The sequence below is a fragment of the Geotrypetes seraphini genome, chromosome 6 (assembly GCF_902459505.1).
Source record: "Geotrypetes seraphini chromosome 6, aGeoSer1.1, whole genome shotgun sequence".
Lineage (NCBI taxonomy): Eukaryota > Metazoa > Chordata > Amphibia > Gymnophiona > Dermophiidae > Geotrypetes > Geotrypetes seraphini.
Window position 1 is genome coordinate 173,509,224 of NC_047089.1, and position 18,691 is coordinate 173,527,914.

At 44.0% G+C, this 18,691-nt stretch overlaps 1 protein-coding gene across 3 annotated transcripts in view; it reads right to left on the minus strand.

Annotated features, from left to right (window-relative positions):
- TBL1X (transducin beta like 1 X-linked) overlaps positions 1-18,691 on the minus strand; it is a 499,699-nt gene that overhangs the window by 268,156 nt on the left and 212,852 nt on the right. Inside the window, exon 4 of one of the 3 annotated variants that reach the window (XM_033949448.1) lies at positions 11,017-11,176. The exons of the other annotated variants lie outside the window; for them this stretch is intronic. The gene's annotated coding sequence lies outside the window, so the exon portion shown is untranslated. The remainder of the gene's footprint in view (positions 1-11,016; positions 11,177-18,691) is intronic. 3 annotated transcript variants of the gene reach the window in all.

Here is an 18,691-nt window from a genome sequence, read left to right on the forward strand (position 1 = left end):
CCTGTATGTCTACCTTAGTAAAGTGAAAATGTTTTTTGTAAGCCACTGTATCAGAAGTCTTTGTTAGGAGTTTAATCTGATTCTAATCTGCACTGTATGTTTATTTCTGTATAGTGATAATGCTGTTGTAACCCTCCTCGAACTCCGCTTCGGAGGATTTGGCGGGATATAAGATCACATATAACATAGCATAACTTAAGCAGTTATCCACTGAAAATTGCAGTTAGTGACTAAGTGAAAACTGGCTATTTGGGGGGGCGTTTCAAGAGCAGAGTCAGCGCTTGGCCAGTTAAGTGCCAAGGTAATCAAATAAATAGGACCGCATAAAACACAGTCCCATCTCTATTTGGCAACCCGTGGCCATTTAAATTCTGAATATTCACTTAAGTGGCCATGTGTTTGCTGGCATGGACTAAACCGGATATTTAGTGCTAAAGTCCAGACACAGCCCAGTATTGAATATCTGGGAATAACACCAGCAGTAGTCAGTAACACATTCATAACTTCCAGCTGGATATTTATCCCAGTGTGCCTATCTCACTTAGCGCAGAACTGTAAGGGGATGTACATGGGGAGCAGGTCGTAGGTTTGTCCTACCTGTGTCGACGTGTGATGCGCAAAACTACGAGAATACTGTCAGTTGCTCTACGAACACCTACTTACACCAGCCATTGACCTGTTGTAAGTAGGTGCAGTTAACTTTAGCATGCTAATGTGGCTTTGCAGTAGCATTTTGTAACAACTTAGACTCAGTGTTAAGTCATTATAGAACTGGTAGCAAGCACTCCCCCTTGTGCCACCAATTTATAGAATTGCTACCACTGCAAATTAAGTATATAGAAAGAAGGAAAGGTCCCCACAGACTCAAACATAGTAGTTTTGTATTAACCTATTTGTCTGACACACCACAACCGAATTCCTCAGTGCATAACCAACTCAGAGGCTAGCAACCCTCCAATTTACTTTTCTTTTTCCAATTTTAAAATGCTAATGTGGCTACAAACAGATGAACCTATGCTGGCCATTAATATCATGGACACCCTCCAGATAATGGAATCACATCTATGGATTCCTTTCCAAAGTAGCAAAGTGAATATGCTTGTTTCACCTCAATAAAACACAGGACTTTCAAATAACCAGTTACCGTATTTTCACGCATATAACGCATGCGTTATACACGATTTTTACAAACCGTGCGCGTTATAGGTATGAGCGCGTTTTACAACTTTTTTTTTTCATTCTGATCCGGCATCCCCCCCTGCAAACCGGCATCCTCCCCCCGCTCGCGCCACTCCCCCTCCCCCGCCATCCTACAACCCCCCCAGCACCGCAAAACATCTCTTACCCGATTAGGCACCGGCACCAGCACCAATGCACAGAACGTGCCAGTGCCAGAAGATCCTCCCTCGTTGGGCTGGGCTGGGCTGTGCGGTGCAGGGAGATCCTCCTTCTTCCCTGTGCCGGGCTGGACTGGGCTTTGAGCATTTGCGCATGCTCAAAGCCTTCTGGTCTCGCTCTCTCCGAGATTCTCATGAGAATCTCGGAGAGAGCGAGACCAGAAGGCTTTGAGCATGCGCAAATGCTCAAAGCCCAGTCCAGCCCAGCACAGGGAAGAAGGAGGATCTCTCTGCACCGCACAGCCCAGCCCAGCCCAGCACAACGAGGGAGGATCATCGGGCACTGGCACGTCCTGTGCATTGGTGCTGGTGCCCAATCAGGTAAGAGATATTTTGCGGTGCTGGGGGGGTTGTAGGATCGCGGATGAGGGGGGGTGACGCGAGCAGGGGGGAGAAGGCGGTATACGCGCATGCGTGCTATATAAAAATTTTTTTACAGACATGCTTTGGACCCGCGCGCTATACGAGTATGCATGTTATACACGCATGCGCGTTATATGCATGAAAATACAGTAATTCTTTTGGTTGATTTGTAGGGACAAACAACCAGCTGCAATGATCTGCCAACATGAAGGTCAGTGTAATGCACTTTCAACTGATTGCACTGGACAACAAAGCTTTTGCTTCTTCAGCATTTGCGAGTGTGTCTTGCAGATTTTTGGCTGCTGATCATGAAAATCAAGTTTAAAATTACATATCACGTGCCGTACCATTTTAACAAAAAAGTACATTTTTACAATTTCTTGTTATACTTTCAGGCTAATGCAATTAAGAATTAATAACTGATGCCAAGATTAAGGAAGGCATTTTTTGTCAGTCCACAGATCATACACGTCATTAATTATGAGACATTTAAAGATCTGGTAGTCAGGCCCGAGAAAATTGTCTGGAAAGCATTCAAGGATGTCGTTGAGAATTTTCTTGGCAGTTACAGAGCACCAAACTATAAGTCAACTAGTTGACAAACTTTTTAGAGCATACAAAACTATGAAGTTCAACATGTCATGAAGATGCACTTTCTACATTCACACTTGGACTTCTTCCAAAATGATATACCGTATTTTCACGCATATAACGCGCGCGTTATACGCGTTTTTACCTACCGCGCATACCCCTCGCGCGTTATATGCGTGAGCGCGGTATACCAAAGTTTTAAAACATAGTTCCCACCCCGCCCGACGCCCGATTCACCCCCCCAGCAGGACCGCTCGCACCCCCACCCCGAACGACCGCTCGCACGCGCTCCCATCCGCACCCGCATCCACGATCGGAGCAAGAGGGAGCCCAAGCCCTCTTGCCCGGCCGACTCCCCGACGTCCGATACATCCCCCCCCCCCGGCAGGACCACTCGCACCCCCACCCCGAACGACCCGCTCGCACGCGCTCCCACCCACACCCGCATCCACGATCGGAGCAAGAGGGAGCCCAAGCCCTCTTGCCCGGCCGACTCCCCGACGTCCGATACATCCCCCCCCCCCCCGGCAGGACCACTCGCACCCCCACCCCGAACGACCGCCGACTTCCCGACAATATCGGGCCAGAAGGGAGCCCAAACCCTCCTGGCCACGGCGACCCCCTAACCCCACACCGCACTACATTACGGGCAGGAGGGATCCCAGGCCCTCCTGCCCTCGACGCAAACCCCCCTCCCCCCCAAGAACCTCCGACCGCCTCCCAGCCGACCCGCGATCCCCCTGGCGACCCCCACGACCCCCCCACCCCCCTTCCCCGTACCTTTGGTAGTTGGGCCAGAAGGGAGCCCAAACCCTCCTGGCCACGGCGACCCCCTAACCCCACCCCGCACTACATTACGGGCAGGAGGGATCCCAGGCCCTCCTGCCCTCGACGCAAACCCCCCTCCCCCCCCAAGAACCTCCGACCGCCCCCCAGCCGACCCGCGATCCCCCTGGCGACCCCCACGACCCCCCCACCCCCCAACCCAACCCGACCATGTGCCTCAGGCCGCGCCCCCAGGTGGGACCTAAGGCTCCAGGGCCTATTCTGATTGGCCCACGCGCCTTAGGCCCCACCAGTAGGCGGAGCTTTAGAATGGATGGGCCAATCCGGCCTCATTCCTTCGTTGGCTGCCTGCCGGACAGGCGGGTTTGGCTCCCGTCTGTCCGGCCAACTACTAAAGGTACGGGGAAGGGGGGTGGGGGGGTCGTGGGGGTCGCCAGGGGGATCGCGGGTCGGCTGGGGGGCGGTCGGAGGTTCTTGGGGGGGAGGGGGGTTTGCGTCGAGGGCAGGAGGGCCTGGGATCCCTCCTGCCCGTAATGTAGTGCGGGGTGGGGTTAGGGGGTCGCCGTGGCCAGGAGGATTTGGGCTCCCTCCTGGCCCGATATTGTTGGGGAGTCGGCGGTCCTTCGGGGGGGGGGGAGGGATGTATCGGACGTCGGGGGGGGGGGGCATCAGGCTTTCAGGATGGGGACAGACCTTCAAGGGGGGGCAGTGCACGGAAGTCAGGGGGGGTGAACGGAGAGTCGGGACAGCGCACGGAAAGTCAGGGCGGGCGAAAGGAGCGTCGGGCAGCATGCGCGGTATACCCGTGAGCGCGGTATATCAAAGTTTTTGTGCAAATCATCGTGATTTCTGCGCGCTATATCCGTGTGCGCGTTTTATACGGGTGCGTGTTATTTGCGTGAAAATACGGTAGTCAATTAAAAGATACCATCATGTTTCTCAAAATTCCTACATGATACAGTCAGTGGAAAATTATATTTATGTTTATTTTAAATAGGTCTATCATAATCACCAGTTTGTTTAAAGGAAGCAAAACTTTTGGAAAAATTTGTTGTCCAGTGTTATCTGGAAACATTCCCAATAAATTAAGAATTCACTGCCTTAAACACTATTCACTAATAAATTCCCCTGGATATTTTATGCATAATAAACTGCAATAATTATTTTTTTTAAACCAAAAACGTGGTCAGATCCTTTTAACACCTTTTTTATGGCATATGTTAAAATGTTCCTGCACCTTGAAAAATAAAATATAAAACATAACTAATACATGACAAATTTCCCTGCCAGTGCAAGACAATACAGTACAAATGCATAGATATTAAAAGTATTTGTGTGCGTGCGTGCAAGATAGTACAAATGCATAGATATTAAAAGTATGTGTGTACATGCAAAATAGTACAGTACAAATGCATAGATATTAAAAGTATTTGTGTGCGTGCGTGCAAGATAGTACAAATGCATAGATATTAAAAGTATGTGTGTACATGCAAAATAGTACAGTACAAATGCATAGATATTAAAAGTATTTGTGTGCGTGCGTGCAAGATAGTACAGTACAAATGCATAGATATTAAAAGTATATGGGTGTGTGCGTGCAAGATAGTACAAATGCATAGATATTAAAAGTATGTGTGTGTGCGTGCCAGACAGTACAGTACAAATGCATAAGTATTAAGTGTGTGTGCGTGCAAGACAATACAAATGCATAGATATTAAAAGTGTGTGTGTGCAAAATAGTACAAATGCATAGATATTAAAAGTATGTGTGTGCAAAATAGTACAAATGCATAGATATTAAAAGTATGTGTGTGTGTGCGCAAGACATTACAGTACAAATGAATAGATATTAAAAGTGTGTGTGTGTGTCTGTCTGTTTGTATGTCAAAAGTTTGAAATCAGATTGAAGTGTGAATGCAAACTAATCAACCATGCTATAAAACAACAAAACATAACTCCTGAGTTTGTAAAACCAACTCAGGAAGTAGAAAATGTTATCTTTCCATTACTGCAAAATACAGCTCAACTCTTAAAAGCTGCTATTCTGCACCTTGACAGAATGAAAGGACCTCTCCTGCAAAGGTCACAATTAGTTCTGTTCAGCACAGACACAGGGGATGTAGCTTTCATTTTCTTCAGGAATGCAACGTTGTCATTTTGAAGGAGATAGAGAAAGCTGACACTGCCAAACTACTTTCCAGATTCCAATCTAAAATTTGAATATTGGTTGTACAGTGCAGTGCCGCATGAACTGGTAAGCTTCGCCTGCATCATTACCTCCATCTATACACTTTAAGAGCCACAGATTAGTTTATCGTGCATTTGCTATAGAGAAACAGATTGCAAATCACAATGTCTTAACACACTCATGTACAACTCACACAAGCTTGCTAAGTCAGACTATCACAACAGCCTTCTTTGAATTTGAAAGTTTTGGAATTTGCTACAGCCACGCATCCCAATGCTGTAAAAGTGAATCTCTATGTCTCTCAACCTTTTCTAACTAAAGGCAAAGAATACGTTGCCAGTGTCCATGCATAAGGCAAAGAAGTTGAAGATCACATTTTGCTTTCAGGAAACAGTAGATAAAGCTGACCAGTGCATGAACATGAACAGCCATTTTGTAAGCACACTATAATTTTCTTTACCTTTCTCCTTCCCTATTTTGTTTGCTTTATCACCTACCTTTCAAAAGAACAGAATGATAATTTACTAATTTAAATAACCACATAGCACCATGTGGAGAAAATTAAATGAAAAAATAATAGGACATTTCAAGGGACATGGATTGGACGAGAAAGCACAGTTACTTACCTGTAATGGGTGTTATCTGATGAAGGCAGGCAAATAGTCTCATGTGTGGGTGACATCATCCGAAAGAACCCGGCACAGACAGTCCAAAGTGCTCTCTAACTTATTAAAAAAAAAGTCCTGAAACTGCTCGAACCGTGCGTGCATCCGTGCCCTCATATCCGCTGTTGGCCTGCAGGGCCCTCAGTTTGGTAGCAAGCTAAGAAGCCAATCCAGGGAGGTAGGAGGGTTGTGAGAATATCTGCCTGCTGTCTTTGGATAACATTCGTTACAGGTAAGTAACTGTGTTTTATCCCAGGACAAGCAGGCAGTATATTCTCATGTGTTGTCTCCCTAGCTGCTAGGATCATGCCTTTAAAAGGAGGGTTAGAGAAAAGTACCATGAGCCTGACAAAACACAGAGGGGTTGGAGGGAGAGTGAAGACTAAATTTTGAAGTGCTGCTTGGCCAAACCAACTATCTTGGCTGGAATACTTCTCCAGGCAATAGTGGTTTGTGAAGGTATGGACTGAAGACCAGGTGGCTACTTTGCAAATGCCTCAGAGTGAAATGTATATGAGCTACTCTGGTTGCCATGGCCTGGACCTTAAGTACTTTGACATGGCCTTCCAGCGACAGTCCAAACTCAGACAAATTGAGATGGTTCTTTTGGTGACAGAAGCTCTCAGTCTTTTTGAACTGAAGGATAGGAACAAGTGAGAGGAGGTTCTGTGAGCTTTGGTGGTGAGTTGTAGGAGGAGAGGGAATCATGGTTGACATGGCCATCGAGGTGCTATGAGGATCGTGGCAACTTGCTATTGGTGAAGTTTGAGTAGTTTTCCTGAGTAGAGGTATTGGAGAGAAAGTATACAGGAACTTGTTCCGCAAATTCAGGAGGGAGTATAGATCCTGGACCGGAAGAGTGGAAGTTTATGATTATAGGAGGAAGCTAAAAGATCTAATTCTAGGATCACCCAATCCGCAAAGACCCGATGGTGGAACTGAGTGACATTGGGAAAAATAATCTAAATCATAGTGACCTGATGCTAGGGTCCACCTTTGGAGTCAGCACCATGAAAAAGATTTAGGAATCCTCCTTTAGTATTCCTTTTGCCTCTTGATCATCCAACAGTCCCATAGATTCCCTCACAGGATTTCTGCTTCTGATGTATCTGAAAAAGCTGTTACTATGAGTTTTTGCCTCTTTGTCAAGTTTTTCTTTATATATATTTTTAGCTTTCTTTATCAATGCTTTGCATCTAACTTGGCAGTGCTTATGTCACTTCTTATTTTCTTAATTTGGATTATTTTTTCTTTTTTTTTTAAGGATGCTCTTTTGCCTTTAATAGCCTCTTTCACTTCACCTTTTAACCATAACAGCTCTCGTCTGGTTACCATATGTCAAAAAAGATAGAGCAGAATTAGAAAAGGTTCAAAGAAGAGTGACCAAAATGATAAAGGGGATGGCACTCCTCTCTTATGAGGAAAGGCTAGAGAGGTTAGGGCTCTTCAGCTTGGAGAAGAGATTGCCGAGGAGTGATATGACTGAGGTGTACAAAATCTTGAGCGATATACAATGGGTAAAAATGTCTGTCCTAGTATGGCAATACTTATGCACTTAGGACTGAGGTATCAAAAGCCCATTTGTAGCTTCTGAAACTACCACTGTGCCCTAACGAGTCATTTCTGCCCAATCACACACAGCCTCACAGCTTCACTCAATCATCTATTTGTTAACAGCAGACTTTAGTCTAAGTCAGGGGTGCCCACACTTTATGGGCTTGCGAGCTACTTTTATAATAACTACGGTAAGTCAAAATGATCTACCAACAATAAAATTTAAAAAAAACACAAAGCACACTGAAAGGCAGAGAAAATGTTAATTATTCATATTCCGGGTTTTTTCAAAGAGGTCACGGCAGATGACTCTATGCAATGTCACCTCAGTAACAAAATACAAAAATAGACAAATACACCCCCTCCCTTTTTACTAAACCACAATAGTAGGTTTTAGCACAGGGAGTTACGCTGAATGCCTCGTGCTGCTCTCAATGCTCATAGGCTCCCTGCGCTAAAAAACGCTATTGCGGTTTAGTAAAAGGGAGCCATAGTGCAAAATATAGACAGCAGATAAAAATTCTCAAAACCGACACATTTTGATCACTAAATTGAAAATAAAATCATTTTTCCTACCTTTGCTGTTTGGTGATTTCATGAGTCTCTGGTTGCACTTTCTTCTTCTGACTGTGCATCCAATCTTTCTTCCTTTCTTTCAGCCTCCTGTATGTTTCCTCTCCTCCAGACCTCATTCTCTCCCCCAACTTTTTCTTTCTGTCTCCCTGTTCCCCCTTCTTTCTGTCTCCCTGTCTGCCCCCTTTCTTTCTTTCTCCGTGCCCTCCCCCAAGCCACTCGGTTTGCTGCCACTGCCATCGGGGAACAGCCCCCAAGCCACCGCCGTCCCAAGCTTTCCCTGCAGAAGCGTCGCACTGACCAGCATTCCGCTCCCTGCCATCAATTCTGACGTAGGAGAGGAAGTTCCGGCCCAACAAGGCATTTCTCCTCATTCCATCCAGCCTGAGCCCCATCTCTCCTTGATCCAGCATTTCCCTTCTGTGTCTGTCAGAATTACCATTCCACTTATTTTCCAGTATCACCCTTCTTTGTGTCCATCTCACCTATATCCCTATCTCACCACTTTTTCAGAATCTTCATTTGTCTCTGTCCTTGTCTTTACCCCATGTTCACCATTTGCCCTTTCAGTGTCTTTATCTCCCCCCCCCCCCAACACTTTTTTATCATTACTTCTATGTCTCTATTTCACCTCCTCTTCGTGTCCCCTCTGTATCTCTATCCTTATTCAGTAGGTCCTGCTTACTCTTTCTCTTCTTTGTGTCACTATCTCCATTTTCAGCTTTCCCCCCTTTTCCTTTGTTAATGCACCCTGTAGCCAGAATCTTTCCACCCTCCCTCCACTCCGCACAGCCCAGTATGAAATATTTCCTTTTGTTTCCCTCCCCTCTCTCTTTCTCTCTCTCTTCTGCTCCCTCACCCGCGAGTCCTGCATCTGGCCCTCTCCCTTCTACCTGCACCTGGCAAAACCCCCCTGCTCCGCGGCTCTCTTAAGCAACTCGTCAGCAGCGGTGATCAAGACAAGCTGCCGCCATCGAGGCCTTCCCTCTACGAGTCCCGCCTTTGTGGAAAATGGAAGTTGAAACAAGCGTGACTCGCAGAGGGTAGGCCCCGACGTCAGAAGCTTGTGTCAATCGCTGCTGCTGAGTTGCCGAAGAGAGCCGCGGAGCAGGGGGTGTGGCCGGAAGCAGGTAGAAGGGAGAGGGCTGCTGGAAGAGGTAGAAGTTCCGGAGTATGACACCGACCCGGGCCAGGATGATTTCTTTTTCAGGCTGTTGCTGCTGCTGCCGCCGCCACGCCACCACGCCCCCCCCCCCCCCCCCCGAAATGACAAAAACAGCCTAATGCCCGTCGTCGGCGTCTTTGACGTCGGGGAGAGGAAGGCTGATAGGCCCAGTAGATCGGGACGGCAACACGAGTCTATCACAGAGCCCGGGATGGGCTCTGCGATCGACTCACGTTGCCTTCCTGAGCTATCGGTCGATCGCGATCGACGCGTTGGGCACCCCTGGTCTAAGTCTTCTCGATACTATACTAAACATTGCTCTGAAACTGAATCTTAAATATTTAACAGGCTGTTTATACCCAAACAGATTATTGATAAGTAGTTGATAATATCGGAGGCACTCTGATAGCTACAGCCAAATCAATACACAACAGGTTTGTTTTGTTTACAATTGTAATTTTAAAAAAACCCCAAACAGAATATCATATGAATAGCTATTAGATGCCGCATTAATTCTTACGAGAGGATAATTTTCCATAATCTATTTATTTATATATTTAAAACATTTATATACTGCCTAGAATCTAGGCAGTTTTCAGTATCAAAACATTCATAAAATTCTATAAAATCAACAAAGACAACATTCAATATCTGCATATCTGTAAAATCCAACAACATTCACTATTATTACTACTACTATTTATTATTATTTCTATAGTACTGAAAGGAGTACGCAGAGTTGTACATTATAACTTATAGTAGACAGTCCTTGCTCAGAAGAGCTTACATTTAGACAGGACACTATCTCTAGCCACATGACCAAATAAAAAATAGTAAGTATTCCTACATCTTACATATAGGCATCAACAAACAGTTGTGTCTTCAGTAATTTCTTGAAAGTGGCACTTTCTGTGCATAATCTCAAATGTCCAGGCAGATTGTTCCACTGATGTACACCAGCAAAACCAGGAAACTGGAAGGAAAAGACCTGCTCTCAATTCTGGGAACTATCTTAAACCAGCGAAACAAAACATTTTCGTTTTAGAAGTCACATATCGCACTTCCGTTTCCTTAATTGTTGTTAATCTCATCCCCCCTCCCCCCTCTGATCTTAGTGTTCTTCCAAGTTTATAGATCTCCCACAATGCATCAAAACATGCCAGGGCTGACCTATATAAAACCTTTGCCATATGTGATTTATGGAAATCCCAGCTTCTTAGCCAGCCAGAATAAAACATTTGTCTAATAGAAAACCAATATGCATGTCTACATGCACATGTCATATGGTATATGATATACATGGGGGTCAATTTGCAAGATAACGGATTAATGCATTTCTTAATCAGGCGAAATCCATCCTTATTTTCACAAAACTAGAACATGAAAAAGCTCTGTATCTAGTCCTTCCTTTAAACTGGAAGTCTTAAACAGTCTGGAAAAAACAGAATTAGAGAAACATTGAAAGCATATTTATAAATGCTAAATGGTGTGGCAAAACCAGTTTAAGATTTCTCAGGCATTAGCTCCTCATTTTCTCTTGCATGGTCATCTGAAGACAGCTTTGCAAAAACAAGGCAGCCATTTTCTCTCAAACTGTTACACTCAGCACATCCAGACTGAAGTGTTTGATAAACCGACCAGGGTTTCTCTAGTGTGCCGGCAGCAATCTATAGTTTAAGAAGGAGGGTTGGAAACAACCCGCAACCACAAACAGAGGACCATACTCATATCTACCTTTAAATGATGTATGACTCATATCTCCAAAACAGATTAGGCAAGGAGGAGTTCACTACAGTATACAAGAGCTGGGGAAGCCGTGGTATAATATAAATATGAGCACTCATGCATAACGCACTTTGCCAATTTTACACTTTATTCCTTCCAATAAGAATGCCTGAAAAGAAAAAAAAAAGTGAGGGCTTCGCCACTTTTAATGATTATAAACTAGAAATATATAATCCTTCTTAATGCATGCCTGTGTGCTTGCCCTCATTCTTTGTACAAATCTATACATACATATCCTCACATAAATTACTGTCCATTGTACAGACTATTATTAGTAGCATACATAAACCTTAAAAGGGTTTTTTTTTTTCACAGTAGAATTCTTTTCAGTTGTGCTTTGACTTTGCTGTAGATTAATAAAGCACAGCTGAAGGCTGTAATAATGAGCACATTACCAGTTTTACTGTTGTAACCACTAGTTACTGCAGGATAGCAGCATAAAATAATTCAGCTTCCCACCCCCCTAGCCTTTTGCACAAATACTTTCTAAACCTCGTGTCTAGACCACACAAACATTCCATAACGCTTCTTTTCCTGGAATGTTAGAAAGCAGAGGTCTAAACAGTACCAAGCCTCCAAATTACCACTGTTGCAGTATGTCAGACCACAGCTCCAGCAACCGTATCATACATACTGAAAATACATCAAGGAGCTTAAACAAGTAGGAAAAGCATGTGGAGCACAGCTCAGGGAATTTTTTTTTTTTTTTGCCAATCTCTCTTTTCATGGGTGTGGGTGTGTTCCATCAGAGGCAGCATTTCCAAGTGTGGGCATAGTAACTCCTGTGTTAAAAGAATAACACAATTTACAATCATGGCATAAGTTACATTATTCAGCTCCCTGGGAGCTGCTGGGTGTTGCTAATGCACAGTTAATGCCCCCAGAAATCCCTTCTCAAAGGGGCAAGTACTGTATTATAAAATTTTTTAAAAAGCATGGTCTATGTGTCCCACCTTCCACCCCCAGCAGAGGCATTCCCCAAAACATATCCAATACCCCCCCCCAACCAATACCCAGACTTTAGGCTCCAACATTTCAAAATAATTAGGGGGTGTCAAACACAATACAAGTTATCCCCCACTGCACCCAATGAAGGAGCTTGCTCAATACTGTGAATACTCAGTACCCAAAGTCACATTTGGTGTGCAGTGTTCAAACCCCCCACTGCCCTCCCCCTAAATGACCCCCCCCCAAAAAAAAAAACCAAAAACAAACCTACCCTACAGGCTTCATGCAAGCAGTGTTATTCTAGGGGTCAAAATAGTACCCACAATCCCTAGCAGTAATCTCACAGTACCACCACCACCGTCAGGTTGTTTGGGGATGAGCTAGCGAGTATTTTTGGAGGGAAGACGGGGACCCAGATTGCTTTAATTTTACAGTGCTAGAAAGGGCTCCCAGGCAAGAAAAACACACCAGCTCTTGAGTTGGTTTTATTTTTCCTGGAATTTATAGCTGTATTATTTGATTTACATCTTAGTTATGTATTATTTGATTTGCATCTCAGTTATGTAGCCCACAGTACCTTCTCTACATTGACTGGCTTTTTATTCAATGGATGCACTGAACTGGACTTCTCCATCTCATAACCAGGTCCATAGGACCCTTCTCCAATCTAGTAAGGACAAAGGATCCAACAAGCAGATGGTACTACCATATCATACAATGATGGATTACTACTTTTTCCATATGACATTAGTGAAATAGACTATCATAGTTAAGAACTGTGCTCTGATAAAACTTACAGATGCCAGAGGGTGGTGGTGAATGGAATTTGCTCAGAGGAAGGAAAGGCGAGTAGTGAAGTGCCTCAAGTATCGGTGCTGGAGCCAATTCTATTTAATTCAATATGTTTGTGAGTGACATTGCTTAAGGGTTAGAAAGTAAGGTTTGCCTTTTTTTGCGGTTGATACCAAGATTTGTAACAGAGTGGACACCCCCAGAGGATCTGCAAATGTTGGAAGAATGGTCTAATGTCTGGCAACTAAAATTCAATGCAAAGAAGTGCAGAGTGATGTATTTGAGGAATAGAAATCCAAGGGAGCCATAAGTGCTAGGAGGCAAGAGGCTCATATGCACAGATGGGGAGAAGGACTTTGGGATAGTGTCTGAGGATCTGAAGGTGACGAAACAGTGTGACAAGGCAGTGGCTGTAGCCAAAATGATGCTAGGCTGTATAGAGAGAGGCATAACCAGCAGAAGAAAGGTGGTGTTGATGCCTCGTACATATCATTGCTGAAGCACCACTTGAAATATGGTGTTTAGTTTTGGAGGTTGTCAAGCAGTCAAGAGGAAGACGACAAAAATAGTAGGGGTGTTGAAACAAAAGACATACAAAAAGAGACTGGAAGACCTAAACATGTATACTCTAGAGGAGGGGAGGGACAAAGGAAATGTGATACAAATGTTTAAATACTTGAAAAGTATTAACATAGAACCAAATCTTTTCCAGAAAAGGGAAACTGGTAAAACTAGAGAGCATACCTAATTTTAATCAGACCTTACATATAGATCGTAATCTTCTTTACCTTCTCCTCTAGGCTTAGCCATTTTTTCAAGATTATTCTTTGTTACACTCCAGATGTTTTTTCCCTAAATGTTTCTTTATTTTCTTTAATGACTGTAGTTCATCTCCCTCTCCTTTTGTATCGGTAATTATTTGTACGTATATACTGTACGTTTATTTGTATAAAATTGTTTTATTTTTTTGTCCCCTATTTTTAAATTGTCATACGCATTGAAGTACTTGACATTGCTTATACAACAAATTTTTAATAAACTTGAAACTTGAGCATAAATTGAGATTGTGGAGTGGTAGACTTAGGAATAATGTTAGGAACTTATTTTTTTCATGGAAAGGCTAGTGGATACCTGGAATGCCCTCCCAAGGGAAGTGGTGGAGAGGAAGGTAGTGACGGAATTCAAAAAAACGTAGTATGAACACAAAAGAACTCTAATTAGAATATGAATGGTATAAATTGAAGACTTGCACAGTCTGTGTCAGCATATGGCAATTTGGTTTAGGATGGGCTGGGGATGGCTTCAAAGGGAACACCAGCAATTTGGAACATAAGGATGGTGCTGGGCAGACTTTCACAGTCTGAATCTCACAAATGACGAGATGGTTTGCATAGGCTAGAGTTAGCTTCAACGGCAACTCCAGTACTTGGAACGAGAGAATGACACAAGGGACACATTTGATCCTGTCTCTACAGGATCTGTCTCCATCCCTGCCTGTTCCCATTCCTGCAAACTCTGTCCTCATCTGCACAAGTCTTAAATACTTTTAAAATAATGAGTTCAAGGCTTGGGCAGATGAAGACAGAGCTTGCAGGAATGGGACAGAACTCATGGGGACAGGATGGAAAAGGAAATAGATCTTGCAGGAATGGGGCAAATCTGTCCCCATGTCATTCTCTAGGTGGAACATAAGAATGGTACTGAGTGGACTGCTAAGGTCTATGGCCCAGAAATAACAGAAAAAAGACAATTTAATTTAATCATGAATTTGTAATGTGTGTAAATATAAGACAGACTGGAAGAACCATTCAGGTCTTTAACTGCTGTCATTTACTATGTTACCCACAATATCGCCAGAACATGGGCAATGATTTGGGCTGTGAACCATACTGACGTCTTTTGGGAAGTCTTGCACAGTTTCATTTGACTATAAAAATATCCAAAGGCAGTCAGCAATTCAACTTTGTAGGGAGGCTAAGGAGGGAAAGGGCTAAGGCAGGGTAGGATGATATGGTGGTGCAAGTTATAACCCTTATGGTAGAGAGGGGGGTCAATATCTATGTCAGTAGTAAAAGGACAGTAGAGGCAAAGTATCTTGAGGGGAGTATTGTCCAAATTCAGATCCAGAATTAGACTCCAGTCCTCCGAGTCTCTTTTGTGCATGATAAAGTATATGGAGTATCTGCCTAAGCCTGATTCTTTGTCCGGGACAGGCTCTATGGCTGCTGGATCTAGTTGCCTCTACTATTGCTTGGACTCTGATCGTTTTCTCTGGCTTTCCTGCTGGAGAATCCACAAAGAGGTCTGGAAGGGGCCAAAAGAACTAGAGCTTGTACCCCTCCTTTATAATTTCCAGTACCCATTGGTCTGAAACTATCCTTGCCCACATTTCCCAATAAGCCAACAGCCTCCCTCCTATCCTTGGAGGTACGGCTCTTGACCTAGCATCTTAACTGATTCTTGGAGGTTGCTGTGGGGTGAGATCCTGAGGACTGGGGATGCTTAGCACCCCCAAATCTCTGTCTTGAGCCTTGAAATAATCTCTGGACTGAAGTTCCCCCCCCCCCCCCGAGTATTGGCAAAAGTTTCTATAGCTATGAAAATTACCTTGACCTAACCCCCTAGGGGCCCTTGGCCTGCTGTCAGGTAAAGACTTTGGTTTACAATCCTGCATGTTGGCCATAAGATTGTCAAGCCCCTTACCAAAGAACAATTGACCTTTAAAAGGCAATTTGCTCAAAGTAGCCTTAGAGGATGAAACTCCCATCCATTGTCTGATCCAAATCATTCTAAAGGGAGAAATAGCATATGCAGAACCCATGCTCAGAAAACAGAACAGATCGTACAGAGCATATGCCACATATGCTGAGAAAAGAAATTGGGGATCCACATTGGCATCTGATCCCGGAGCATGATGTAACCTAAAGTGGCAAGCACGTGCGGTGAATGATGTCGCTGCCTTCAACCCCAATGCCGTGGCTTCAGTTTGCCTCCTAAGGACAAAATCAAGCCTAAGGTCCTGTGTATCTTTCAACACCGCTCCACCTACACTGAGGAGGGAGATACGCTTGGTAACCTGCACCACCAGGGAATTCACCTTTAGTGGAATAAACAGCTGATGAAAATCAGTGTCCATTGGGCAAAGCTTTGTCATGATCTTGGCCACCTGAAGGGGCCATTTCTCAGCTCCAGCCAGGATTTTTGACCTGGAACTCGTCATCTGGGACCTTATACCAGCAAAGGGCATAGAGGAGACTAAGCCAGGGGTTCCCCCTCCCTCTTCACATACCATATGGCACGTGGGAAACGGACGGGCCTCGGCCAGCCAGCCAGTAATCCTCAGTATCCTGACCTGAGGAGTTCATCTAGACCAATTGTGAGCCCTCTAGGTGTTTTGAGGCAGACAGAGGCTTTTATTCCAAGATCGGGAAATCCAAGATGGCCACCACAGCAGTGATTTTAGCATACAAAACGGCCCATGTGAGCAAAATAAGGGGTCAAATAATTTGATGAATAGGATTTTAGAGGCGGGGGGACCCTGTCTAGGTCCAGAAACTTTCAAAAACTACTTTTAGAGAAAACCTTCCACCCCACACACACACAATTTCTGTCATAGGCTATTACAGCCTGTACTCATTGTGCCATACAGATGCTAGGAGCTGCTTAGGCTGAAACTGTAGCCAGAGAACTTCTGCCTCAGACAAGCCTGGAAACCTGGATAGACTGATTCTATAGACTGCTCCTCAGTCCCAACAGCCAAACCGAGACCTCAAACCCTCACAGGAACTCGCACACGAAGTCAGGGGGAGGAAACACAGTCAGCACCCCATCCTGATGAAAAGCCGCCACGGGGCCACTCAACCTGTACTCAAGTTCTCTGCAGATAAAACCTGGAGCGAGCCTTGCTCTCAAGGGAACAGTCCCTGAGCTCCTGAACTAATGGTGCAGGCTGGCCAAGCATGTTCCCTGCAAAGCAGGCTGCCTCTTAGATTCTCTTGCAGCCAGAGATGTCTCGTAACTGGGATTCTCTTCAGCACCGAAAAGATGACCGGATAAAAATCCCAAAATTAAAGAAAAAATAAGTATGAGCAGAACAGACAGGCTCCTACCATCTCATGTGTAAAGACAGGACAGCCCAGATAGGAGGCGGAGCAGAATAATGTGAATGAGGATCTCTACACCAGATCTTACATCAGAGGTACACAACCCACAGGTTCAACAATGATGTGCCTACTGCACTAGAAGCTCGATTCTATAAACGATGCATAATTTTGGATGCATTTTATAGAATCACGCTAAGTGCCATCCTTTTCAGCGCTATATATAGAATATGGCTCAAAGTGTAAAATCAAAGACTAGAACTCAGAAGTCATAGAAAGCTGCACATGTATGATTGATAAAGCGACAACTGGCACAAGTGATGTATGTGATTAAATTTAAGTATCAGTTTTCATTTTTTATTATAGAACATGAAAAAAGCACTATTGTCTATAGCTCAGCATTGTATCAGAGTTCATTATAAGAAGATTAAATGTGCATTGAGGGTTATGCAGATTATTTTATCTACTACAGTGTGCTGATGAATAAAGAACCAAATCTAATTTTAGTAAGCAAACCAATACATCTCAGTATTCTAGTACTGAAAGGCGATACTAGGCTACATTTTATGGCATGCTGGGGAGGGGGGAAATCCACTGTCAGATGAGCGTGTTCCTGTTCTGGGGAAATTGGAAATATGATTGTTCTGCTGCGAAGAACTTGACATTTTCCATGCACTGAAAAGTCATACAGTTCAAGTAAATAATGTCCAAGCTCCCATTATCGATGCAAAACCTATTTAGTAGAAAAACGTAATTTAATGAGCCAACACACTTTCAACACACAACAATGGAGTCGTGAGGATAAGCCGTCAAGTAATCAGCTACGAGTATATCGTTTATAAAGTCACTTTATTGAAAAATATGCTACAAAAGCTCATAGACTTGACACTGGCAGTGTTTCAGCATCTGTGCCTTTATCAAGAGTCTGCCTTGAAGGTCTGGCACGTTGCACACGGTGAAACGTCTGTAGAAGCAACAAAATAAAAAGTGTCCAAAGCGAAGTCTTAAGGTTTGTCTGAATTTCTTCATATGTAATCTGCACTGAATTAAAAGGTTGCTGCAGAATATTAGAGCTCATCTGTATCAGTATGTGAATCACTTTGATTATAACCACTGAGAAGCGTCATATCAAATCCCATCCCCTTGTTTGTACTGCGTAAATGAGGAGCAAGAGTGAACACATTTACGGATAAAAGTTCCATTTCTCTCTCTCTACTTCTTTGCCCAATCTTGTATCCCTGTGTTTTGGGTTCTTCCCGTTCCCCTAAGATTTTATTGAAGATAGACATTTTTCTGCTAGGTCTCAGTTTAAATAATTATTTCAAAATTTTTTTGATACATTCAGTTTTATACCACCCATTTCAAGAGACTCAAGATGAATCCTAGGTTAATTCAATTTAAGATATCACAACCTGCAAACAAGTTTTATGAAACACCAATATGGCTCTTAAGCAGATACCCCCGGAAATAAACTGGGGGTGGCAAAACATGGCTGAGCTGCCCTAAACTGTCGGTGGTTGAAGAGGGACTTGGCAGCAAAAGGGGAGAAGGAGCGCGGGAAGCCACCTTTTTGATATAGCCTTCAATCCATAACCCTACTCTCCACTGCCGACCAACCCAGCCAGCAGATTAACCGTTCCCCTTAACTGTATCCATGACATCCTGTTTGTCTGTTTAGAATATAAGTTTTTTCAAGCAGGGACTGTCTTCTTTGTGACTCTGTACAGCATTGTGTACATCTGGTAGTACTATAGGGACTTAGTTGTGAGATGGAGAGAAAGGAA